Genomic DNA, 27,330 nt, shown 5'->3' with positions numbered 1-27,330 from the left:
CGAAACTGCACCACAGTGCAACCTCTGCCCAACTCTGCTTCTCTCATCCCTCATCATGTCATCCTCAAAAATACTCCACAATCAACCTCTTGACCTCAAATCTCAGAGTTTGTTTCCTAGGACCCCAATCTATGGTAACACCTGCTCCAAAAGTTCTTCTCTAACACCTGTAACCAACGTAAAATACCCCCAACTCCCACTAGCTCCACACATATCATTATTTTCCCTCACAGTATCTGATTCTTTTCCCTCATAAACCCTAATTCCCAAATTTGAAATTCTGCAGACTGAAAGTCCCATAGAGGCAAGAAACATCTCTATTACAGGGCTTGGTATATGTGGTTATTGAGTTTAAAAACCACACTTTTTTTTCATGGTAGACATCAATAAAACACTCTGTATTGTACACATCCCTGATCTCCAGATTCCTCAAGGATGCCAGGGACCATTGCCACTACTGAGGAGAGGGTCATCACAGCTGTGACATTTCAAAGCCAAGTAGAACACAACAAAGTTGGACTTCACTGTTGCAAGGTAATCAGCTTAATAAAGATATTTTCATAAATTGAGCAAATATTTAAGATAATTAAAGACTTACAGTTACATATGACAGTGCCCCCTAAAGAAGGAACATAACGCATTTTTCAAACTCCAGCTTCTTCAATACTCAAAGACACAGGTCAATTTTGCCTCTTACATTTCTGAATTTAGACCATACAGTCCTAGGGAGAAGGGACTATATTTTCGTTTCATTTTCTTAAAAAGATGGGAGGAAATAAAAACAGAGAATCTCCCACTCACCAGAGAAATGAAGTAAAAATACTTAGTGTATGTTTTTTTCCGATTTCAGTTACAAAGGTAATATTCTTGCTGAGCAAAGTGATTTTATTCCTGACCTTGATCCAAGCATTAAATCTAGCCCACAGCTATTGATGAATCACATTTCAAAAGTTTTCCAAGGTAATTATTATAAAAAGTCCATTTTAGGAGTCATCTTAAAGAACAATATCATATAAGGATAATAACTTGATTTTTTTTCCTTCTTTAGAGAATTTTACAGAGTAAAGGTCATTGGGTCCACTTTTTATAATTATCATAATCATTGGAACTATGAATATCATTCTCTATTCAAGTGTCTCAAATGCCTTATCCTCATTAAGTTTAATCAATTGAAACTCTTAGGCCTTGACCCTGAACTTGAAATATGCTTCCAGTATCTGTAAGTGAATAAATGTATGTCTGTATGTGTGTGTGTGTGTGTGTGTGTGTGTGTGTGTGTGTGTGTGTGTAAATGGGTTTAGTAGATTTTCTGTAAGTCACACATACCTTGGAAAAGAAAATAGAAAGTGGGAATTTTCACTTGTGGTAACTTCTAAATAATGATGATAACTTAAACAAGTAAACTCAAACTCAAGAAATTAGAAAGCATTTGAATTGACATAAACTATTGTCAAATAAAAAGAGTGAAGTGCAAACTATGAGAATGAAAAAGGGCTAACAATTTCTTGCTTAAGAAAACTCGCTAGTAAATGACCACTAGTTTTTCCATTTTCCTTTAGAAACAATATAGTTCAAAGAATCCTAGACAAATTAGTGCTCTCAATTTAGAAATGTTCCCCAGTTGGCAAGAAAAAGAATTATTTAACAATTAGTTTTCACAAAATCCTGCTAATCATTTGCTCATGAAAAAGAATGTGTTAAAACTTCACAACATTCCAGAAAAAGATAGAAACACAAAGTTAAATGAAACTCTGAAGTAATCATTTCATTTAACACTATATTAATTCGTAATTTTTTACTGCTGAAAGTATATGTTAATAGACTATAAATGTTTATATACATGCAAAACACAAAAAGGAAAAAGTACATCCCTTGCCCTCAATGAGTACGGCTCATTTTTGCATGGATCAAAAATGCTTCGCGATTGTGGGCCAGAAATACATAAGTTCCTTGCAGTGCACATTTTAGATCCAGTGGTTCATGCTTCTTTGGATTATAACATAAATATTGTAATATCTACAGAGAACTAAATCTGGAAGATTATATACTAAAATTTTGAAGTGATTATTACCACAGACTAGAACTTTCTGCTACATTTCCAAAGAATTTATATTTTTTATAATTAACAAACATTTTTGCAAGCAGGAAAATATAAAAAGAAAAGTGTTTTTTATTGAAATGGATAATTGGAACTGAGCAAGCAATCTGGGGAAATGTATCTGTTAGTATTTGGTATAAAGTGAAAATTTCTATTCAGTTTTTTTATTTTTATATACATAGAATATGTGTGTGATTTTGCAGTGTCTGAATTAAGGTTTCATTAAGATCTCATTTTCATCAAGGATACATTCATTTGAAGAAAAATCTGCCAACCAAAAAGAAAATCCTTAAATCACAGATATCATTGCCAAAGTCAAAGAGCATATGTGTAGTGTGTATTCTCTAGCCAAGCTGAAACTGATCCAAGCTGTGTTCTTTGTCATAGTCATACATGGAAAGAAAAAAAATAGCAAAAAACTTGAAATGTAAAAATGTTCTCTAGTTTTCCTATTTCGTCTGGAATAAAATCAGAGGTGCCTTGCCAACCCTCTCCCATATCAGCTAGAGTAGCAACAAACCTAGTTACAAAATTGGTAAAGTTAGGGGTGACTATTAACATCTTAAGAGTCAACACATAAAAAGAATAGACTGGGAGACAGGAGAAGATGGCGGAAGAGTAGGACGCGGAGATCACCTTCCTCCCCACAGATACACCAGAAATACATCTACACGCGGAAAAACTCCTACAGAACACCTACTGAACGCTGGCAGAAGACCTCAGACCTCCCAAAAGGCAAGAAACTTCCCACGTACCTGCGTAGGGCAAAAGCAAAAAGAATAAACAGAGACAAAAGAATAGGGACGGGACCCGCACCAGTGGGAGGGAGCTGTGAAGGAGGAAAGCTTTCCATACACTAGAAGCCCCTTCGCGGGCGGAGACTGTGGGTGGCGGAGTGGGGGAGCTTCAGAGCCGTGGAGGAGAGCGCAGCAACAGGGGTGCGGAGGGCAAAGCGGGGAGACTCCCGCACAGAGGATCAGGGCCGACCGGCACTCACCAGCTCGAGAGGCTTGTCTGCTCCCCCGCCGGGGCGGGCGGGGCTGGGGAATGAGGCTTGGGCTTCGGTCGGAGCGCCGGGAGAGGACTGGGGTTGGCGGCATGAACACAGCCTGCAGGGGGTTAGTGTGCCACGGCTAGCCGGGAGGGAGTCCGGGGAAAAGTCTGGACCTGCCGAAGAGGCAAGAGACTTTTTCTTCCCTCTTTGATTCATGGTGCGTGAGGAGAGGGGATTAAGAGCGCTGCTTAAAGGAGCTCCAGAGACGGGCACGAGCCGCCGCTAACAGCGCGGACCCCAGAGAGGGGCATGAGACGCTAAGGCTGCTGCTGCCGCCACCAAAAAGCCTGTGTGCGAGCACAGGTCACTATCCACACCCCCCTTCCAGGGAGCCGGTACAGCAAAACTGAACCCCAGGAGCTGTGAGAACAAAGAAGAGAAAGGGAAATCTCTCCCAACAACCTCAGGAGCAGCGGATTAAATCTCCACAATCAACTTGATGTACCCTGCATCTGTGGAATACATGAACAGACAACGAATCATCCCAAATTGAGGAGGTGGACTTTGGGAGCAAGATAGATTATTTTTTCCCCTTTTCCTCTTTTGGTGAGTGTGTACGCGTATGCTTCTGCGTGAGATTTTGTCTGTATAGCTTTGCTTTCACCATCTGTCCTAGGGTTCTGTCTGGGTTTTTTTTTTTTTTCACTTTAAAAAAATTTTTTCTTAATAATTATTTTTTATTTTAATAACTTTATTTTATTTTACCTTTATTTTATTTTATCCTCTTCCTTCCTTCCTCCCTCCCTCCCTCCTTCCCTCCCTCCCTCCCTTCCTCTCTCTCTCCTTCTTTCTCTCTTTCTTTCTTTCTATTTTTTCTCCCTTTTATTCTGAGCCGTGTGGAGGACAGGCTCTTACTGCTCCAGCCAGGCAACAGGGCTGTGCCGCTGAGGTTGGAGAGCCAACTTCAGGACACTGGTCCACAAGAGACCTCCCAGATCCACGTAATATCAAACGGTGAAAATCTCCCAGATATCTCCATATCAACACCAACACCCAGCTTCACTCAACGACCAGCAAGCTACAGTGATGGACACCCTATGCCAAACAACTAGCAAGACAGGAACACAGCCCCATCCATTAGAAAAGAGGCTGCCTAAAATCATAATAAGGCCACAGACACCCCAAAACACACCACCAGATGTGGACCTGCCCACCAGAAAGGACAAGATCCAGCCTCATCCACCAGAACACAGGCACTAGTCCCCTCCACCAGGAAGCCTACACAACCCACTGAACCAACCTTAGCCACTGGGGACAGACACCAAAAACAACAGGAACTACGAACCTGTAGCATGCGAAAAGGAGACGCCAAACACAGTAAGATAAGCAAAATGAACAGACAGAAAAACACACAGCAGATGAAGGAGCAAGGTAAAAACCCACCAGACCTAACAAATGAAGAGAAAATAGGCAGTCTACCGGAATCAGAAATCATAACAATGATAGTAAAGATGATCCAAAATCTTGGAAATAGAATAGAAAAAACTCAAGAAACATTTAACAAGGACCTAGAAGAACTAAAGAGGAAACAAGCAACGATGAACAACACAATAAATGAAATTAAAAATACTCTAGAAGGGATCAATAGCAGAATAACTGGGGCAGAAGAACGGATTAGTGACATGGAAGATAAAATAGTGGAAATAACTACTGCAGAGCAGAATAAAGAAAAAAGAATGAAAAGAACTGAGGACAGTCTCAAATGACAATGGAGACACGACGACCCAAAACCTATGGGATGCAGCAAAAGCAGTTCTAAGAGGGAAGTTTATAGCAATACAATCTTACCTTAAGAAACAGGAAACATCCCAAATAAACAACCTAACCTTGCACCTAAAGCAATTAGACAAGGAAGAATAAAAAAAAACCCCAAAGTTAGCAGAAGGAAAGAAATCATAAATAAATGAAAAAGAAGTGAAGGAAATGATAGCAAAGATCAATAAAACTTAAAGCTAGTTCTTTGAGAAGATAAACAAAATTGATAAGCCATTAGGCAGACTCACCAAGAAGAAAAGGGAGAAGACTCAAATCAATAGAATTAGAAATGAAAAAGGAGAAGTAACAACTGACAATGCAGAAATACAAAAGATCATGAGAGATTACTACAAGCAACTAGATGCCAATACAATGGACAACCTGGAAGAAATGGACAAATTCTTAGAAATGCACAAACTTCCAAGACGGAACCAGGAAGAAATAGAAAATATGAACAGACCAATCACAAGCACTGAAATTGAAACTGTGATTAAAAATTGTCCAACGAACAAAAGCCCAGAACCAGATGGCTTCACAGGTGAATTCTATCAAACATTTAGAGAAGAGCTAACACCTATCCTTCTCAAACTCTTCCAAAACATAGCAGAGGGAGAAACACTCCCAAACTCATTCTACAAGGCTACCATCACCCTGATACCAAAAGCAGACAAAGATATCACAAAGAAAGAAAACTAAAGGCCAGTATCACTGATGAACATAGGTGCAAAAATCCTCAACAAAATACTAGCAAACAGAATCCAACAGCACATTAAAAGGATCATACAGCATGATCAAGTGGGGTTTATCCCAGGAATGCAAGAATTCTTCAATATACGCAAATCAATCAACGTGATACAGCATGTTAACAAACTGAAGGAGAAAAACCATATGATCATCTCAATAGATGCAGAGAAAGCTTTTGACAAAATTCAACACCCATTTATGATAAAAACCCTGCAGAAAGTAGGCATAGAGGGAACTTTCCTCAACAAAATAAAGGCCATATATGACAAACCCACAGCCAACATCATCCTCAATGGTGAAAAACTGAAACAATTTCCACTAAGATCAGGAACAAGACAAGGTTGCCCACTCTCACCACTCTTATTCAACATAGTTTTGGAAGTTTTAGCCGCAGAAATCAGGGAAGAAAAAGAAATACAAGGAATCGAAATCAGAAAAGAAGAAGTAAAGCTGTCACTGTTTCCAGATGACATGATACTATACATAGAGAATCCTACAGATGCTACCAGAAAACTATTAGAGCTAATCAATGAATTCGGTAAAATAGCAGGATACAAAATTAATGCACAGAAATCTCTGGCATTCTTATACACTAGTGATGAAAAATCTGAAAGTGAAATTAAGAAAACACTCCCATTTACAATTGCAACAAAAAGAATAAAATATCTAGGAATAAACCTACCTAAGGGGACAAAAGACCTGTATGCAGAAAATTATAAGACACTGACGAAAGAAATTAAAGATGATACAAATAGATGGAGAGATATACCATGTTCTTGGATTGGAAGAATCAACATTGTGAAAATTCCTACCCAAAGCTATCTACAGATTCAACACAATCCCTATCAAACTACCACTGGCAATTTTCACAGAACTGGAACAAAAAAGTTCACAATTTTTATGAAAACACAAAAGACCCCGAATAGCCAAAGCAGTCTTGAGAACGAAAAACAGAGCTGGAGGAATCAGGGTCCCTGACTTCAGACTATACTACAAAGCTACAGTAATCAAGACAGTATGGTACTGGCACTAAAACAGAAATATAGATCAATGGGACAGGATAGAAAGCCCAGAGATAAACCCACGCACATATAGTCACCTTATCTTTGATAAAGGAGGCAAGAATATACAGTGGAGAAAAGACAGCCTCTTCAATAAGTGGTGCTGGGAAAACTGGACAGGTACATGTAAAAGTATGAAATTAGAATACTCCCTAACACCATACACAAAAATAAACTCAAAATGGATTAAAGAACTAAATGTAAGGCCAGACACTATCAAACTCTTTGAGGAAAACATAGGCAGAACACTCTATGACATAAATCACAGCAAGATCCTTTTTGACCCACCTCCTAGAGAAAGGGAAATAAAAACAAAAATAAACAAATGGGACCTAATGAAACTTCAAAGCTTTTGCACAGTGAAGGAAACCATAAACAAGATGAAAAGACAACCCTCAGAATGGGAGAAAATATTTGCAAATGAAGCAACTGACAAAGGATTAATCTCCAAAATTTACAAGCAGCTCATGCAGCTCAATAACAAAACAACAAACAACACAATCCAAAAATAGACATTTCTCCAAAGAAGATATACAGATTGCCAACAAACACATGAAAGAATGCTCAGCATCATTAATCATTAGAGAAATGCAAATCAAAACTACAATGAGATATCATCTCACACCAGTCAGAATAGCCACCATCAAAAAATCTAGAAACAATAAATGCTGGAGAGTGTGTGGAGAAAATGCAACACTCTTGCACTGCTGGTGGGAATGTATATTGATACAGCCACTATGGAGAACAGTATGGAGGTTTCTTAAAAAACTACACATAGAGCTACCATACGACCCAGCAATTCCACTACTGGTCATATACCCTGAGAAAACCATAATTCAAAAAGAGTCAGGTACCAAAATGTTCATTGCAGCTCTATTTACAATAGCCAGGACATGGAAGCAACCTAAGTGTCCATCAACAGATGAATGGATAAAGAAGATGTGGCACATATATACAATGGAATATTACTCAGCCATGAAAAGAAACGAAATTGAGTTGTTTGTAATGAGGTGGATGGACCTAGAGTCTGTCATACAGAGTGAAGTAAGTCAGAAAGAGAAAAACAAATACCATATGCTAACACACATATATGGAATCTAAGAAAAAAAAAAAGGTCATGAAGAACCTGGGGTAAGATGGGAATAAAGATACAGACCTACTAGAGTATGGACTTGAGGATATGGGGAGGGGGAAGGGTAAGCTGTGACAAAGTGAGAGAGTGGCATGGACATATATACACTACCGAATGTAAAATAGATAGCTAGTGGGAAGCAGCCGCATAGCACAGGGAGATCAGCTAGGTGGTTTGTGACCACCTAGATGGGTGGGATAGGGAGGGTGGGAGAGAGGGAGATGCCAGAGGGAAGAGATATGGGAACATATGTATATGTATAACTGATTCACTTTGTTATAAAGCAGAAACTAACACACCATTGTAAAGCAATTATACTCCAATAATGATGTTAAAAAAAAAACCATAATGAGATACTACTTTATACCCATTAGGGCAGTTATAATAAAAAAGAAAAAAAAGGAAAAGTGAGGAGTTAGAGAGATGGAAACCTTTGTTTATTGCTGGTAGGAATGTAAAATGGTCCAAATGCTGTGGAAAACAGCTTGGTGTTTTCTCCAAAGGTTCCACAAAAATAAAGAAAGAAAGAAAGAAGAATATACTGTCGGGTTCAAATCTTAGAAAGATGAGCATTTCCCTTACAGGTACAATTTGTTTGACTAAGACTGTAATTAGTTTACAACTTTTTAGGGACAGATATTTTGCATGATGCAAGCACACTTATCTATCACTTATATTTAAAATTGGAAAATATATTTCTACTCTGTTTTCTTCCTTTTTTTTGCAGTATGCGGGCGGGCTTCTCACTGTTGTGGTCTCTCCCGTTGCGGAGTACAGGCTCCGGACGCGCAGGCTCGCGGCCATGGCTCACGGGCCTAGCTGCTCCGCGGCATGTGGGATCTTCCCGGACCGGGGTATGAACCCATGTCCCCTGCATCGGCAGGCGGACTCTCAACCACTGTGCCACCAGGGAAGCCCTACTCTGTTTTCTTTTGATATTAGCTGCTACAAAGGAAGTTATAATCCATCACCAGTAGTAAATCTTTGGTGTTGGAGAGGATAGTTTGAAAACATGTGAAATATTCATTCATTTATTCACTCACTCATTTAACAAATATTAATTGAACATCCTATATATTCTAGGCATCTCAATGGACAACAAGCAGGAAAAAGCCTGCAAGGACCTCAGATGTGCAGATGTAAGTCAGCTTTATAGAAGGATTGTCTTCAAGAATGAATGACGATTCACCAAGTGGGAAAAGGGATATTGCAGCAGAAGTTCACGATGTCCAAAGGCAAGGAATTCTGGAGCATAAACCCTTATACAAGGAACTGCAAGTACTTAGGTTGAACCTAAATATGCTATGAACAGAATTTGTTATTTTGTAGCTCAAAAATGATAGAATATCCCAATTTTTAAAGGCTTATCTTTCTAGTTGAGAATGACTCAAATGGAGTGTGTACGTGGGGTACAGGGCAGAAGGAGGAGCTGGAGACATAGGTAGCGACTATTATGTTGAGCCCTGTTTGACATGCTTAGGAATTTGGACTGAACTGTCAACATCCATGCTTTTCGGACTTTGAGTGCATATCAATTATTGGGGCTTATTGCCAACACGCAGATTCTGATTCAGGAGGTGTGGGGTAGGGCTTGGGATTCTGCATTCCTAACAAGCTCCCCAGGGATGCCCAGGCTGCTGGTACTAGGATTGTACTTTAAATAGCAAGGCTCTAGGGCAGTAAGTTTCAAAATTTCTTGTGAATAAGAGCCAACTGGGAAACCTGTTAAAATGCAGATTTGTGGGCATTTTACTGATTCCATGGATCTGGAGTAGGTGCAAGAACCTGCACTTTTTTGTTGAGTACTCTGAGCGGTATTAAAGGAGGTCATCTTTCACTTAGGGACACTGAAAAGTAGAAAGTAGGAAGATGTGTTCATTCTTGCACTGTAAATAGCCAAAGAGATATCAAGATGAAGGAAGGGTGCAGAGGACAAATTATTTATTCAAAAAAATAAGGCAAGAGAAAGCCATGTGGAAGTGTACAGGGAGACCCTCAATCAGAAAAATATAATGCCCCAAAGGACAACAGCCTAACACCTTTGAAGAGTATCAGTAACTCTGACTGCCTGCAGTGCAATTTCATGATTCTCTCCTATGGCTGATTCTTGGCCCCGTGAAATGAATGTACCAATTTGTACTTTAAGACTGGCCTAGTGATGTATCCAAGGATCCTGCTACTAATTATAGTTCATCGTCCTTGGAAAGAAAATATGACATAGGCATAAATGTACCCAGGATAAAAACAAACGCACAGATGTTTCTGTAGCCTGCATTTCGTGCTGCTGAGTGTGGTCTCAGCAGAGATGAATGCTCCTTAGTGCCACATAAAATAGCTCTACATTGTGTGTACTGTACACTCAGTTTAGGTTGCCTAAATGGGTTTAGGTTGCTCAACAGATATTATAAATATGCCAAATGAGGAAACTTTATGTTACTGTTTTCTAACTTTGGTTGAACATTCATAACATCAAAACAATACCATTGTGTTTCTGCAAACTGAACTTAATGTCGTCCTCTGTGAAGTTTCAGAATATTACCATGCCCAGGGAAGACCTGGAGCAAAGGCAGGTATGGATGAACAGCTGTTACCATATAAGCCTGGTGGCTGGGATGAATCAAATTGGACATGGGCTTCCCTGGTGGCACAGTGGCTGAGAGTCTGCCTGCCGATGCAGGGGACACGAGTTTGTGCCCCGGTCTGGGAAGATCCCACATGTCGCGGAGCGGCTGGGCCCGTGAGCCATGGCCACTGAGCCTGCGCGTCCGGAGCCTGTGCTCCGCAATGGGAGAGGCCACAGCAGTGAGAGGCCCGCATACCGCAAAAAAAAAAGAAAAAAATTGGACAAAGGATTAATGAGCCTCTTAATCAAAGTGGTAGGTACCAAGAGGTAGTGCCAAGGTAAGATTTGATAAAATTTTGGCTTTTCAGTGTTCTGGAGTTTTGAATATACTGATATAAAATTAGAGATTTAGATTGGTTGTCCAAATACTAGATTTTATCCACTGCCTTTTTTGAAGTAGGGCTGGGAAGAAAAATGTAGTAGTATAAAGGGATTTTGCCATTTAATATCATTTTTTTCATTTTTTAAAATTCGACAATGTACTTTTACCATCACAAACATTTTAACAAATGAATAGAATTCTTACAAAGTCAGGAATCACTGGCTGATAAAGGCCTAGCTTGTGAATTGAAAAAGAAATGGAGAACAAAGCACACATTGGGCTCTCTCCTTGATTTTGTTACTATTTCAGTCCTACCTAAAATAACTTTAAAGCGTCCATGACCTCTGCAGCAGATCATATGCCCAAAGATAACTGCAATGATAATTTGCATCCCGTGTGCTCTCCTCAAATGTGATCCTGACACTCCACCAACAAGAGGCGGAGTCTAATTTCTCTCCTCTTCTATCTGGGTTGGCCTTAGTGACTTGCTTAACAAGGAGAATGTGACAGAAGTGATGCTTTGGGATTTCTGAGACTAGGTCAGAGAAAACCTTGAAGCTTCTACCTGGGCCTCCTAACATTTGCTCCGGGAAGATTCCCACTTGGAACCCAGATGCCAGGCTCTGAGAAGCCGAAGCCCTACTGAGGGGCTTGTGTAGAGGCTCTGGTTGATAGCCCCAGGCCACAACCAGCATTACCCCTCTCCACACTCTCCTTTCACTCTAGGAGCTTTTGAAAAGCTATAATGAACAGCTCTCACCTCCCAGTCAATTAAATAACAATCTTAGGGTGAAGGGCCCAAGTGGTCAGTGTTTATAAAATGATTTCCAGGTGACTGCAATCTGCAGCCAGGGTTGAAAGCCCCTGACTAACAGCATGGTGCAACCCTCAGAGGAAAATAGGCAATCGCCTTATATGCTCTCTGGGACTTCAAACCTGAAAAGTGATGTAATACTCAAGCAGATATTAGGAAACTGTATACATAAGTACCCCATTCCTGAATTAAATAATCTAGAAGATAGGGTTTAAGTAGCATTCCTTGAGTCTTTGTATCTGTTTGTTTGTTTTGCTTGTCCAATTAATGAAGCTATTATGTGCAATACTGCAGCTATAAATATAATAGTAAGAACTCCAATAATGATACCACTTCTTCTACCAGACTGCTCATCAGTGGATGATCTGGCGGGGAGAAATGCTCGTGAATAAATATTTGTAACGTTAAGCAGAAAAAACACAGTAATTGAAGTAAGTAGTTCACAGCAGAAGAAGCGGTTATCTTTCAGGGAAGGTTTCAAGGGTATGCATCCAGTAGTTTTGCAAATGGCTTTAATGCTCTGCGTCACCGTCTTGAAATTACTTAATCACTCTACCTTTGAGTTTGTGCTTTGTAAGTGAAGTTCAATGGACCAACGGAGCAGGTACCACAAGTTTGGAACTTTAATTCACACAGTGTCCTACTTCCTCTGGAAGTGTTCTCACTCTGCTTCTCCCAGGCCAGCCCCTGCCCCACTGTGGACAGCTGTTGCTCTCTGTCTGGGGTGGGGGGACTGGGTTGGCCCCTGGTAGGGAGCCTGAGTGTGGCTGCAGGGAGGCAGGTCAGGGGGACCCCAGCCCTCAGGTAGGCTGCCAGCTCCATGACCTACTCAGCAGTCCACCCGGCAGGAGCCTCTTTCCCACCCCCGGTCCACCTCTTGTCCACTGCCAGTCCAGGCATCTAGTGCTAGAGGATGCAATTTTTCGGAAGTCACCTGTCCACTTGACTGTGGGAAAAGGAGACTGACCTCCTCACCTCCGGGTGAAGCCATGTGCTTTTTTTGGGCACTTAGCTCCACAGATTATGTAGCTGGTCCTAGTTATCTTTGTTTCTGAAGAAGGGGTGCTTACATCACCTCTTTGTGAGAAATTACTGAAGCACAGACCCAAGCAAGTCTATCTGTAGCATTTTGTTTCAATTACATATGTGTGATGTGTTAGCTAATAGCATAAAATTGGACTAATCACTCAATCACATTTCTCAACAGAGGTGACAAAACAGAACTGATGTGCATTAATTGGATGGCAGACAAGGGATGAGAAAGTAAAAGGCAGGCGGGAGGAAGATAAATTGAGAAACAACTTCTGTTTGGAAACTCCCCAACTATTTTCAGGTGGAAATTTGACCTTTAGCTTTTTGCAGGCTGGATAAAAAGAAATAATCCCCAGCCTAAGAATAAGTGAAAAGGCTGGGGCAATGGTTTTAAAAGGTCTAAAATAACTCACAAGTTATAAAAAAAGAATCTTGTGATTTAAAAAGCTGTTATTAGACTATTGGAATTTGGCATCTAATTTCTGGTTTTAAGAATATCCATCTTGTGACAAATGACCTGGTTACATAAAGATTCCCAAGATAGGCATTTACCATTATCAAAGCTCAATAAGAAATTTGGTATGACAACTAAAGTGAGGTTGATCTTCGATGAGAGACGGTGTTAAATATTTGAAAGTCTTCACATGACATTGCAAAAGATAAAATTTTCTATTATAGAACTCTGATTATCTTTGGAAATGTTTCAAGACATTTTGTGACTTGAAGATACTCATTACAAGACAGTTTCACTTACCAGGCCAGTGTTAAATTAAGGTTTCAGCGTACCAAAATATTTCATCAACATCATATCACAGACGTCTGGGATTGGATGATTTTTTTCCCAATTCTCTTGACAAGTTCCCACTTTTAAAATGGTTGCCATTTGTGGTATTAATTTGGAAAGGAAAATACGGTAGGAAAAAAAGTTAAGAAACATAAGTTGCATGTTTCTCAGTATCACAGCCAATAAGCTGTCTCTAAAACAGACTGGCAGACATTCTGAAGTGCTATTAAAACAGGAAGCAGAACATGAGAAGCCATACAAAGAATGCTGAAACACTTAGAGGAGGAGAGACCATTTATTGCTCTTCTCACTCTCTCACTCTTCAATGTGAACAGCAAGTAAAGAAAGATAAATGCCTTCTGAGACACATTTCCTAATGTGTAACAGGAAACTATCAGTCCCTAAGCAAAGAGATGGTTGCCCTTGTCTTTGATTAATTGGGTTATGAATCCTGGCAGGATAACCTGTATATTCAAGGACTGCTCAGGACTGCAGAAGAGAGGATGGAAAAATTCAGAGAATATAAGATGCAAAAAACAAAGGGACTCAAAGGTCTTCTCCTTAATCCTCATAGCACATATCAGAATCGGAATTCAGAAAACTGAAAGGAGTTTCCAAGGTTATCTTCTCCATCAAGCGCCACTAAGATAGCTTCCTTTAACCTGTCTAATTGCTTTCCCTAAAAACTGGGGCCAGAATAATAAAAGTCTTCACAAATCCTTTATCGATGCCAACTCTTGCAGTGGGAAGAATGTCACAATTTCATGAAGAACATACTACTTCTAATCTACTTCTGCCTCCCCCTCATTCCCAGCCTTCCTTTTTTCTTGGAAGTATTATGTTTGAGAACATAGCATGGGGCTTCCAGTCTGCTCTACCACATATTAACTGGATGGTTTTGGACAAGGTGCCATATTTCATGAAATTGAAACCACCAGTGAATGTAAGATACACAGGTAGTTTATGTGCCACTCAGAAAAAAAAAACAGAAATGCACTTATCTTCATAAAATACACTAATAGTAAGACAGTCCAATTTGAGAGATGTGAAAAATGCATGCTATGGTCTGAATGTTTGTGTCCCCATCAAAAGTTATACTTGAAAACCTAATGCCCACAGTGATGATATTAGGAGGTGTGGCCTTTGGGAGGCTCTGCCCTCATAAATGGGATTAGTGCCCTTATAAAAGGGGCCTGATGGATCCCCATAGCCCCTTCCAACATGTGAGGACACAGTGAGAAGTCGGCAGTCAGCAAGGGGGAAGAGGGCCTTCACCACAACCTGACCATGCTGGACCCTGACCTTGAACGTCCAGCCTCTAGAATTGTGAGAAATAAATCTCTGTTGCTTACAAACCATCTGGTCTGTGGTATTTTGTTATAGTGACCTGAATGGACTAAGACAATGTATATATCAAAATTGATGAAATATGATGCTCATGTTTCTAATTCACAGCTTCCTCACCTGTAGTATATGTGGCTACAGGTAAAGGTAATTTACATTATTGAGAATTTAATGAGATGAAGACGACAACTATTATTGCTGTTGTTATTATTTTTACTGAATCTGATTGGACCAAAATATTTAAAGGTAATGTAGGATCAGTACACACTATCCAATAGGCAAGATAGAATCAATACACACTGACCACGAGAGACCAGTAAAAATCCTGTGAAATTTTCAACTAGAAATCCAGCAAGCATAAATAATCTTCTTGAGAAAGGCAGAGTTGCAGAGCTGCCAGGAGGCACTGTCACAAACAGGATCACCAGAAGTGCTTCTGACCACCTCTGGGCTCTTCCACAGGGCCCTCTATTTAAAAGATGCAGCCAGCTGGGCCCCTCTCAGATAAGAGATCTGAGATGATCATAGCCAAAGGTAGTATGACTGCAGGTCATGATTAGTATTGATCCTTTCTTTTTCATGTGGTACAATTGTTCTCTGTGCTCCTTACGTGAAACCCTTCTCTTTCCACTTGCGTATCGGGTGAAAAGGGAACGTGGGGAGGGGTTGAAAGCACGTGTACTTTTACAAAAGTTCTTACAATTTTTGATGAGTACTCAAATGAAATCGGCTAAGTGAATCTATACTACAGGTACAAAGGAGAGAGATTCAGTGTCCTTTTCCCGTGAGTGAAACACCAGAGGCTCAATGCCTTTGAAATACACTTGTAAGAAGCGTGATTGGCATCAGCTGTAAGGACAGAGTGCCCAATATAGAAATAATGAGGAGAGGCCTGCAGGCAGAAACACCATGAAGGGTATGGTGAGTCTGTGCATGACTGAAGATCAGTATGTTCAGAAGACGATGGAATGGGTTTCAATGAGGGAAAGAAATTGATTCAGATGGCTCGAGTGTGTGCAGGAAGACCCAGGAGGACTGACAATCTGATACCTGCCAACCCTGACATGCGGGAGAGACTAGGAAGGTCTCTGCCTTATACATCGGCTGCTTTCCAGTTCAGGGTAAAGTAGGGTGTGGGGACGAATGAAGAAATGTGTTCTTATTTTTAGAACCAAGGACTCTGCATTTTCAAAACTGATTTCAAACACATGAGTCAACTCTGCTAAAATTAGTTCTAAGGGGATGGTAAATTTGCCTAAGGCCTACGGCATGAGTCTGCAGTAACCAAGCCTTGGAAATAAAGGTTAAGCTTACCATCTCTTTCACAGCTTAAAAGTCCAAGATAATCTATGCTAGACCCAAACTATGTCCATAGTCATACCACTGTTATACCTTCTTCTTACTATCAAAGGTCTCTGGCCTTACTGTGAAGAAGAGCTACATGCCAGTTTCTTTACTTTGAGATCATTCGAGGGATGAGCAATGGACTTGAAGACCTGGCTCAGAAGGAAGGGATTCTTGATCCAAAGCTTGCAAGAGCTAGATATTACTAATATAGACTATTCAAATGGCCAAATCATTTTATGAGCTAGCTGTATTTCCTTCCTTGATTTTGTAATCACACTCCCCCTAACTGCACATTTCTTAACAAATTTTCTGCTAAAACAAATCACAAATCATCGGGAACTTTCTGTCTTTTTCCTTTCCCTCCGTATTTGTATTTAGAAGATCTAGACTCCTAAAAATCATCATGTAATAACACCTTGAGATTTCTTTATTACTATTAATTACTTTCAAAAGCAATCAACAACTTTCCAAAGCAAATCTCTAAGTAAATTATTTTAAATATCATGCTTCATAATTGTAACAACAAATTAACATATTTACCATCTTTGGGCATGTTCTCATGACGATGTATGGATCAACTCTAAATTTCTATTCTAAACATTTCAGGGAAGAGCTGTTTCAATAGTGCAAAATGGAAAAGTATTGGTCTCTACTGGGATGATATGAAATATTCTTTCAACAAAAGTACATGGTCCCTGACTCCAGGGAGACTAAAGTCTAGAGGCTGTTACAGACAAGTGCACCCACAACTTAAATACAGTATAACAAATTCTGTGATGGGCACACTCTTGTGGGGGAGAATACATGGAAGGGGCACCTTACTGAGAATAGTGGCTTAAGGAAGTCTTCTCAGAAGTATTTCTAAAGTGAGGCTTGAACTAATTGTAGGGTGAAGAATGTGAGCTTCCAAAGTACCTCTTGCGGTTTTCTGGTTCCTCAGATCATTCACTGTTCCAATTACCTATCGGTACAATTACCTCCACTTCCCTATTACCTGAGGAAGAATTGTTCTCAAAATGACAGCCAGTGTTCTAGATTTCACCTTTCCTGGTATCTTATTCATGGCTCTTTTGGTTGAAAGTATCAGAATCCCTTCAACCTAGAAAAATAATGGATTAATCACAGAAATCCAGAGGAAGAGGAAAAACTTCATAAGATGTTCAAAGAGGAGAAAAGAAAGCCAGCAGGAACCTAGTGATCGCACCTTTCTGCCCCTCCCTGACTCTCTGCCCGCCCCCTCACCCCGCCACTTTCTGCCTCTCCTGCTTCCTCTCCCTCCCATCTCTTGACTGATTCTCACTGTTGTGATGTACATGGACATAGTTAAATAGCACATTCAGAACCTGAGTTTACATGTCTGCATTTCCTGTCACCCACAGAAATAAATGACACATTTCTCAGGCTCGCTGAGAAATTTCTAGAAAAAGAGATCCTGATTGGCCTAGGTTGAGTCAGGTGCCCATTACCTCTCTCTGAAAATATACTGTAGCCAATAGGGTGAGGTCACAAAATAGAAAGGGATTTCCTGGACTCACCCTAAAGGCAGGATGAGCATATCCCATGGAAGAAGCTGTCATCTGGCAGACACTTCAAAGGCGTCTACTACATCTCCCTCTTCAGGAACATTGTTCCCTGCTCTTCCTTGGCCTTTTTCTATCTTGTAAACACTTCAAGACGAACGAACAAACCTAGGAATTCATCTTCTCACCCTTAACGAGCATTCCATTTCTGCCTCAAATTCCATTGCAAACTCTTCTGAACAAGTTTTCTTTATCTTACTCTCTGAACTTCTATATCAATCAAACAATTCTCATACTGCAAAAAAAAACCCTGTATTTGTTATCATGGAATTCTTCTTTTTTTCCTTATCCTAAAATTACCCCCTCCTTGGGGTGTCCAGGCACTGTGTTATGATGGTTTTTCTTTCCCTCCTTCTACTCCCTCACCTTTTCCCCACTACTCTAATATAGGCATGTCTTAAAGCCTGGTCCTTGGTCCCATGCTCTTCTCCCTTGGGGGGAAAAAAAAAAAAAAAGCCATCCAATCCAATGATTTTAATTACCCAAATCAATACACCTCAGCCCATGATTCTATGATTCCATGATTCCGCTGTCCTCCTGGTACCCAGGCTTGAAATCTTATCGCTACCTTCATCTCATTAGCTCTTCACAGCCAGTCATTCACTAGCTCCACTGATCCTTTCTTTGCAATGACTTGCAGATTTTTTTCAATCCACATCGAGCACCCTAGTATAGATTTCTCACTTTTGCATACCTGGATAACTCAAATAGTCACCTTTTTGGTCTTCATGCTTTCATTTCTGTTATGATAACTCTCAAAATAACTTTCTTAGCCAGTATTATATCTACCTGTTTCTTTGGCCCAAGAACCTAAAAGAACAATTTAATGCATCTCAAAATAAAGTCAAACTCTAAAGAAAGCCTTGAAGCTGTGTATTACCTGGGTCACTGCATCATTTCATCTATCCTGATCTGGTCCCTCCTACTCCAGCAAGACCAGCTTCTAGGTGTGTCAGTCAATACACACCCTGTTCTTTCCTAACGCTGCTCCTCATAGCCTAATCCTACCTAATCATAACATCTTTCAAATTTCCTTTTGCCCATCCAGATCCTGAATTTTTTTCAAGAATATCTTGCTTTACCCTATACTGATCGTCCCCTAAGCACCTCCCTACATAGTGTTCCTTATACTGCGTTGTTCACGTGTTACTTTACAGACATTCGTAAATGTTTACTTCCTCAACTAGATTGAAGAAACATGAGTAAAAAAGCATGATGCTTTGCATAGAGTCAGACATGCAATAGACAAGTGGTTGTAAATAGACAGCCTGGAGGCCAAAGTGGACCTACTAAGATGCTATGTATCTTATAGAGTTAAAAAAAATTACAATTAGTTTTAAACACTTAAATATCCAGATATTTCACCTGAAACATAACTTCACAGCTGCTTTTAAAAATGGAAATATGTTCCACGCTGGGCAGAATAACTGCCACCCCACAAATATCCATGCCCTAATCCCCAGTACCTGTGAATATATTATATTATATGGAAAGCGAGAATGAAGGTTCCAGATGGAATTAAGGTTGCTAATAAAGTGATGTGAAAATAGATTCTCTTGGATTATCCAGGTGTACCCAACATAATCATAAGCGTCCTTTAAATGTGGAAAACGGAAGCAAAAGAATCCGAGTGGGTCAGGGTGAGAAAGTGTCAGAGTGGTGCAGGGTGAGAAAGGCTTGATTGGCTGTTGCTGACTTTGAGGATGGAAGGTGGCCAGGAGCCAAGTAATGCAGGCAGCCTCCATAAGATGGAAAAGGCCAGAAAAAAGACTCTCCCCTAGAGGCTCCAGAAGGAACATACCCCTGCCGACACCTTGATTTTAGCCCAGTGAGACCCATTTCAGACTTCTCATCTCTAGAACTATAAGATAATAAATTTGCATTCTTTTAAGTCACCAAGTTTGTAGCAATTTGTTACAGCAGCAATAGGAAACTAATACATATGCACACATTAGATCCCTGCTGCTGCACTGCAACAATGCCAGTTCCCCACAATTATCTCTTCTTCCTACTGTTGGTATCATAAGCATTTGACTTCATGACACCTAAAACAGCCATTCAATGACGATGACAAAAAGAGATATTAATATTATTAGGTCTAATATTAAAGGCAAAAGGTTGTAATTTTTTTAAAATAAAAGGTAACAGGAAAACATGTTCACAATTGAATAAAATCTGTAGAATATTATGTCTTCAAAATATAGCCCATAAAATTGTAAGTTTAAGGTATGGCTGTAGTTTTATGTGATAATATTATTGCTGAGTAGAAATATTTTGATGGACTACAGCAGGATTTTAATATGGTTGATAATTTTATTAAAGCACAATGTGCAAACATTATATGCCATGGCAAATTTCAGAGAGAATTTCCAAGGCATCATAAACTTGAAACTGAAAGAAAAGTTGAGCATCACCATGGTTATCCACAGACAATTGAGCTAATTAAGCATGTGTTCTTCATCGTTATTTAAGAACATCTGATAGTAAGTGTTCTGCAAAATGAACAACTCCATATGTTGAATACTATCCATTTCTATGTGCTTTCTAAGTCTGAAAAGATATTATTACACCGTGCTCTTTTCCCAAACCAAATTCAGATGTTTAAAGCTTTTTATGATCATAGAATTGCTTTGTTTTATAGAGTAGCACAAAAGCCTTAGAGAACATTTTTTGTTGTGACTGGTGAAATGATTACTTCGGAATTATTGTGACTTGAAAACAGGTAAAAGAAATCTAGGCTGCAATGATCTTAAAACAAAATGGAATCGAAGTAAGATAGAAAGCCAATAAGACTCTGCTTTTACAAGCTGAATTTAACCTTCAGATCATTGTGACCCCAGAAAAAGCCCTTACCTCTGCATCTTAGTTGAATAGATGTTCCACCAGAGACATCGCCAAGTCCATATGCTGCCCTATCACTGAACGTTTTAGATAAAGACTCAAGTAACAATCACCATTCAGACTCTTCTGAATTGTTTAAAGGCAAATTACATGTCAGAGAGAGTACTGTCTTATACAACACTTCAGAGGATGTAATTTCATAAAGCTGTTTTAGTATTTCCTTTTCCCTACAAAAATTATTCTTTTGAGAAGTGAGCCATGACTTTTCTTTTCTCAACATAAAGATTATGGAAGTCAAATAAATATCATGATGATGAAATTCCAACCTACCTTATTCAGTAGTTTAATCTTTAATTGCCACCAACTTGTTATTCTGCTTCTGATCTCTCCCTTAGATTGGCTGCCAATCAAGTCAACCTACTGGATATGAAGTTTCTAGGATAAAAACTCAACTTGTTCTCTAGCTGAAAGAATCTCTACACTTGTGAACTTATCAAAGTCAAATTTGAACCCAAACAAATGATAGAAATTTGAAAACTCACTGTTCCATGGCCGTTTGGTTCTAAATTGAATAAATTAGCCCAAGACCTGTTCTTGGAGTTCTGTGAAAGAATAACTGCTTGAGATTTTCCTCCCCGCTGTGAATTCACTCTCTAAAATGGCTACTTTTGAAGCCATTAGCCTTTTCAATAATTAAATTTGAATCACCAAGGGAGACTCCAAATTCAAGTACAGAGCTAATATTCATTGAATCACTGCTTTTTGGCAAGCATTTCCCTAGGAGACTTAAATATGCTTTTTATTTAACAATTTTAATAGTTATTTATTATTATTTTCTGCAATTTTCAGATTAGAAACTCAAGGTCCAAAGAGGTCACACAATCCAATGAGGTGAATAGAAAGCCACTCTGACTCCCTGTTCTTTCCTCACCACCAGCCCAACCTCCCAGACTACCCACTTTTATACCATAGAGACGGTGCTGTGAAGACTTCAGCCAGTTCCCCCCGACAAGCTGAAGTTGTCTTTGTTTGCATGATTTTCTGTTGGTTCATGAAATAGTTTCTATTATAAACATTTTGTATTACAAATATTTTAAAGCATAGTTTCACACACAATAATCCACTCTCATTTATTACCTCTGTAGAATTCCCATCTGATTTCATTTTCAGGATAAGAAGCAATTGTGGATTCAATTAGTTTTTAAGCCTTTACACATTGATGAGGTTTCTACATTCTTTCTCAGTTACATGTTCTTGGTCATTATACGTTTCTCCATTAAAACGGTTTTACTGGCAAAGAGGCTTCTGGAAGTCTCAATTCTTGGGAACAGTGTAATACAGTCGGGTAATTAATTAGAAATATACTGGAATCAGCCTTTCCTGCTTTCTAATTTTTTTGTTTACAAGCATGATTCCTTTGACAGGTACATACTCTTTTGAAGTTATTTATAATTTTCTCATAAATTTATTATAATTTCTTATAATTCATATTTATCAAGGGTAATAAGGAAAACAAAAATTTAAAGTAAGGAAATTTAAAACCCCATCACCAAAAAATTTACTGTTAATATTAACAGGAAATTAAGGAAGGAGATTTAAAGGAAAGTAAGGAAATTTAAAATCCCATCACCAAAAATTTACTGTTAATATTATATGCATATTCTTTTTATTTTTTTTAAACATCTTTATTGGGGTATAATTGCTTTACAATGGTATGTTCGTTTCTGCTGTATAACAAAGTGAATCAGCTATACATATACATATATCCCCATACCTCCTCCCTCTTGCATCTCCCTCCCACCCTCCCTATCCCACCCCTCTAGGTGGACACAAAGCACCAAACAATACTGTTTTTTAATTTGAAAGTTGCTAAGAGTGTAGATTTTTTTTTTAACATCTTTATTAGAGTATATATGCATATTCTTGTTGTCTCTTTTCTTTCACATAAATACTTTTCTTAAAAGAAACAAAAAATATTATATAGTCTTTTTTTAATAAATTTATTTATTTTTTAAATTATTTTATTTTTGGCTGCATTGGGTCTTCATTGCTGCGTGCAGGCTTTCTCCAGTTGCAGCGAGCGGGGGCTACTCTTCGTTGCGGTGGCTTCTCTTTTGCAGAGCACGGGCTCTAGGTGCGCAGGCTTCAGAAGTTGTGGCACGTGGGCTCAGCAGTTGCAGCTCACGGGCTTAGTTGCTCCACGGCATGTGGGATCTTCCTGGACCAGGGCTCAAACCGTGTCCCCTGCGTTGGCCGGCAGATTCTTAACCACTGCGCCACCAGGGAAGTCCCTATTATATGGTTTTTACTCTCCTTTTTCACTTAATTAATCAAGGATAGTTTTCCACGTAATTAAATATTATTTTAGATGATCATTTTAATGCTCACTTTGTTAACCCACTGTTTGAACAGAGCATAAGTAAATCAACCTGCTGTTGTTGAAGATAAAAGTAGTTACCAACTTTTTGGTATTATAAAATGGAATTGCTGGGTAAAAGTGTAATGCTTCCTATAAAGGATTCACTCCCAGCAGCAGTCGTGAGAAAATATCCCACATGCCAACAAAGACTGGGAATTGTATTTATTTAAAATATTTTTCAATGTGATCCTCAGAACAGTAGCTTATTTATTTAATTCACTTGTCCTCACATATTCTCCTCCTCCTGACCCATCCTGCCAACTCCGACACACACCTCAGAGTGACAAAAGTGATTTGCAGTGAATCACCACCAAAACACATTTTATCAACCCTTCCTGGTCTTCAAAGTGGAGTGAGAATGGGTCTAGCAGGCCTGCTGACTCAATGAGGTGGATGGATTAAAAGAAAAACACCACTTAGAAAAACAGATACTTTGGGGGAAAAGGAGGCACGTATGGCTAAGTGTACACCACGCCGTCTGCTCACTCTTATTTCTTTTACTGAGCAGTGCTTTTACAGAATTGACAAAGAGGGCACAGGGTTCATAAAGAGACTCTCTAACAGCACTTTCCCAGCACTTCAATTCAATTATCATGAATTAACTTTAAAAATAGCATTAACTTTTCAGCATATACAATGTGCCCAAGAAAAACAGCATGCTTACAACTCCATTCTCTATTATTAAACTCTTTCCCCTTTTGTTGAAACCAGTAAGTAGCCTTCAAGAAACGATTTCTCGTTCCACTGATAGGATGTCACTTATTTTAAAACTATGCCTAAGACTCTCTCTTCTTTGAGATGGCTGGTTGATTGGACAGCGTGGATTTCTGAGGGAAAAGTATAGTCCATTTCCGGGCAGAAAAGTAGATTAAAATGTGTGAGAGAAAACTCCGTCCCCTGGCCACACCACCTTGATGCTCTGAGTCCTCAGGTCTACTGTTTGAATCTTAAGAGCTCACCTGAAGACGATGAGTGATTAATTTATAATCCACAATAATAATGTGACAATTACACTGTGTATATTTCTAGAGCCAGACAAATTTTGCATTTCATTCACAGGCCCTCTTCTTGTCATCAAGGTACTTCAGTTAAAAATGTGTAATTATAAGGCTTCCCTGGTGGCGCAGTGGTTGAGAGTCCGCCTGCCGATGCAGGGGACACGGGTTCGTGCCCTGGTCTGGGAAGATCCCACATGCCGCCGAGCGGCTGGGCCCGTGAGCCATGGCCGCTGAGCCTCACGTCTGGAGTCTGTGCTCCGCAACGAGAGAGGCCACAGCAGCGAGGGGCCCGCATAACGCAAAAAAAAAAAAAAAAAAAAAGTGTAATTATAATATGCCAATGCTCCAATTAGAGAGAATCATATGAGAATCAGTTGAGAGGCTTTTTTCAAATTATACATCTTTGTAGTTTTCACTATTTCACCCAGACATACTAGTGTCATCCAGGAACTGTAGGAACATGCCTCTGTTAATAATATGACACGAAGTGATACCTCTATGCTGTGGTGACACAGACAAGATGCCTATCACAGTATCAGAGCAAAGGAACTGAATTGTTTCATGGGTCATTCCAACCAAATTCTAGAAAGAGGGAATGCCAATAAATACTTACTGAACGCTTCTTACATGCCAGAAATGAAGTCAGGTAATTTTATTTAATTTATTCCTAACAATCCTATGGTGGTATCACTAACTTCACTTCAAAGATGAAGAAAGAGGATAGAATTTAACAATATTCCTGAGGATAGATGGTTAACAAGTAGCAAGATAGCACCCAACACATCTCCCTACTCCAGCACAAGAATCAAAGCAGTTTTATACTACAGATACTTATATCCAAATACTTATATCCACTAGAGAGGGGCCTCTACTCCACTTAAAGGTAAATTATTCAGTTTTCTATATCCCTTATTACCAGCCAACCAGAACATTTATTTTAACATTACCTCAAGAGGGAAGAAGAATCTTACACTGGTGCTATTTTAGTTAATATATGAAGATACCACTATCTTTTTTTCTTGAGATTTAGAAAATGCCTGTATTTCCTATAAGTCCTAAAAGTCCATTAGCAACACGTGTAAACCTTTCTTTTTAGGTTGCAATACCTCTGCAGATGTAAATCTCATACATTTTTAATTGATTCTTATTAACTTTCTTTTTATCAGGTGATCATTTTTAACTGAGTCTATTAATTCTATAGCCATATCTGCAGTGCTCAAACATATTGAAATTTCCAAGAACTCTGTTTGCAAAAATGTTTCCCTTGAATCTTGTGCTCTACTCTTCTATACTGGAAAATACAATGTTTATTTTTTTTAAAAAAATCACCTTTATTTAGAACTTGTCTCCTTTCCAGTCAAGAAGAAAGTTGCAAAGTTAGGAAATGACAGTATGAGAAATAAAAATCCAATCTCTATACTGGACCCAAATACCTCCATAATACTTAGCCAACAGCTGATGGACTATAACAGCAGAATTTTATAAAAAGCAAGAGTGTAAATTAATCAGCATGTACAATTCTTTATTTTAAAGTCTGTCACTAGTTTAGCAGAAGCCAAAATTGATTTCTTAACTACCTTTATTTTATTCATTTTGGTAACTCATTGCATGCCAGTTAAGGAAAAGAGATCCCAAGCATTTGTATTTAGGACACTTTACCAGCATGTATTACATGATATAGATTCTGGTGAAGAGGACATGTTAGAAGCTCTTTATCTTTTAAAATGAAAGACTTCCCCTCAGAAGCACATCTTAATAAAGCAGAGATTTTTTTATTGTAATTATTATTACTAAGAACATCTCTCAGTAGTCCTGGGGAAACGTCTGTCCCTACTAATGAGTAGGACAGGACTCATCGATTTTATCTGTTACCTTGTTAAGTCCTTGAGCTCAGTGAAGTGCCTATAGGAAGCTTTCGAATCTTGTTACAAAAAAAGGTCATGGGTAAAGTTTGTTGTAATAAATTCTGATATCAATATGCCAGCCAAAAACTCTGTAAAACAAGACAAATATGCATATATCCTAATGAACTCAATGACTACAGTAGCATCCTGAAAACTAAGTAATTCTTGAACTTTACTAAACTCTCTCAGGATGCATTCAAAGTTTCCTCTTTTGTGAGTAGATACAAAGCTTACAGTCTTTAATTTCAAAGAATTTTTGCTCTTTCACATTCATCATGTTTGCTGGCAGCCGTGTCCACTGGTTTTCAGACATGCCCACTCTTGTCTGATCCCAGTTTGGGCATAGCATTCTTCAAACTGAGTTTCCCACTTTCCATCTCTGACCCTTCAATTTTTTTTCATTCATGATTTTTTTTTTCTACATCTTCAGAGCATAGTATCTTGGATCTAGAAATTGTCCACTCAGAGTACTTCAATTTTGTGTTAAAATTTGTGTATATGTTTGATACACAGCACAGCACACTCTACTAGCTTGCCTTCACACAGAAGACAGTCTCTCCTCAACTGCAATAGTTACACATGAGGAAAATCAGATATGGATGATAAAAGAATCCCTTCTGGGTGAAGTTAAGTCAAATGTGTAATATCATTAAAGGCCACCCTCTCTGATCCGCCCAAGTCAAAACTTCTGCAACATTCACCTTGCACTTTATAATTTACGCAGAGCACATAACATGTCAGACCTTGCTGCTCTCAGTAAGTTAAATGGTCTCTGGTGGCAGGAAGCACACTCTATTCATTTTAAGAATAATAGTTCTTAATAGCTGCCCTAAAATTATTGGTTCGAATCTAATTGAACTATTTTTTGCCAGATATTTTCTCATAAAAATTAACAGAAAAAACTCGTGACTTTTGCCTAATGAGCAAGCTTGTGGGAAGATGACATGTAAACAGCTTTATTACTTTCAGGAAAAGTTGGGAAAGGCTTTAAAAGGGCAAAAAGACTGCTGAATGCCCTGTTTGATGCACCCTTCTTGGTTACCTATGCCTTTCGTTGTCTTTGAGCTAATTGATAACCCTGTAAATTATAGAAAACTGAAAATATTGCAAATCATTCCTCTCTATAGAAATGCAAATGAATTGAGTCCTGTGAAATGCAATTCATTATTTCCTCGTAAACAGAGCAGTTTTGCATCTACTTGTACATTCATTTCAACTTTCCTTATTGTTCAAATATATGTTTCTGTGAATTCTCCTTTGAACTAGTTGTAGCATCTTACTGGTTTTCTCTTTAATTAATGAGTCAAATAAAATCTCTGACATATGTTCATTTTATATTTGTATAAGAACTGTGATTTTATCTTTTTTAAAATATTATACTTCAACAATACACTTCCAGTTTTTTCTAGCCAGATCATTCAAGTGTTTCCATAAACTTAATAGGTTATCTTAGAGACTTATTCATTTTTTCAGAGAAC

Source organism: Phocoena sinus, chromosome 4 (assembly GCF_008692025.1).
Source record: "Phocoena sinus isolate mPhoSin1 chromosome 4, mPhoSin1.pri, whole genome shotgun sequence".
NCBI classification, from domain to species: Eukaryota; Metazoa; Chordata; class Mammalia; order Artiodactyla; family Phocoenidae; genus Phocoena; species Phocoena sinus.
The sequence above is the reverse complement of the archived record's forward strand: the minus strand, read 5'-3'. Positions refer to the sequence as shown.